This window comes from Mandrillus leucophaeus, unplaced genomic scaffold (assembly GCF_000951045.1).
Source record: "Mandrillus leucophaeus isolate KB7577 unplaced genomic scaffold, Mleu.le_1.0 Scaffold243, whole genome shotgun sequence".
In the NCBI taxonomy this organism is placed as follows: domain Eukaryota; kingdom Metazoa; phylum Chordata; class Mammalia; order Primates; family Cercopithecidae; genus Mandrillus; species Mandrillus leucophaeus.
In genome coordinates, this window is record NW_012102510.1 from 1,018,836 (window position 1) to 1,019,913 (window position 1,078).

Sequence of the window (1,078 nt, forward strand, 5' to 3'; positions counted from 1 at the left end):
GACATGGATGCAGCTGGAAACCATCATTCTCAGCAAACTATCACAAGAACAGAAAACCAAACACTGCATGTTCTCTCTCATAGGTTAGGATTGAACAATGAGATCACTTGGACACAGGAAGGGGAACATCACACACTGGGGCCTATTGTGGGGAGAGGGGAAGGGGGAGGGATAGCATTAGGAGATATACCTAATGTAAATGACGAGTTAATGGGTACAGCACACCAACATGGCACATTTATACATATGTAACAAACCTGCACGTTGTGCACATGTACCCTAGAACTTAAAGTATAATAAACAAAAAAAATAAAGTTAGAACAAAGTTCAAAATAAATGATGATAACTGAAAAAAAAAAATTATTGAGCACCTACTATGTGCCAGGCACTTTTCTAGGGACTTGGAATACAACATTAACCCAAACATACAAAAGTCCCTGTCCTTATGAAGTCAAATAGAAGAAAAATAGGAAATAGTTTTTCACTAGGGGAAGCACAGTAAGTTTTTTGGTTTGTGGAACTAATCTGTATTGAGTGGTATGTGTATGTTGTTATGCATTTGTCAAAACCTACAGAACTTTACAGCACAAAAAGTGAACCTTAAGGCATGCGAATTTTTAAAATCAACCAGGAGGTCAGGGGATCCCAGGATGAGATGTACACTATGGCAGAAGAATCTAATGGTATTACAAATGTAAGCCATAATTTCATGGAAGAGAATGGAGACAAAATATTCCGACCTAAGTCACTTTGAAAAATTGTGTTTCACTATACACTGTAAGACCAAAAACAAAAGGGATGATATATGAACACTATAGTCTAGTTGATAAGGTTGCTTGTCATAGGTGTACAGGTTAATTAATTCTGACATGGCTGTATATGTATACTTGGATGAGCAAATAAGTAAATGAGTGGTTGAGCCAGTCTTCTCTCTGTTGGTGAGGAAAGTTCCAGATAAGCAAGGGGAGATTAGAATGGACTGACCCATGTGGTACTGGATTAGAGTCAGAGACATCAAGGTAAACTCATATTTAGCTTGATATAGATACAGATGGATAGATACAGAAGTAGTTGTAAA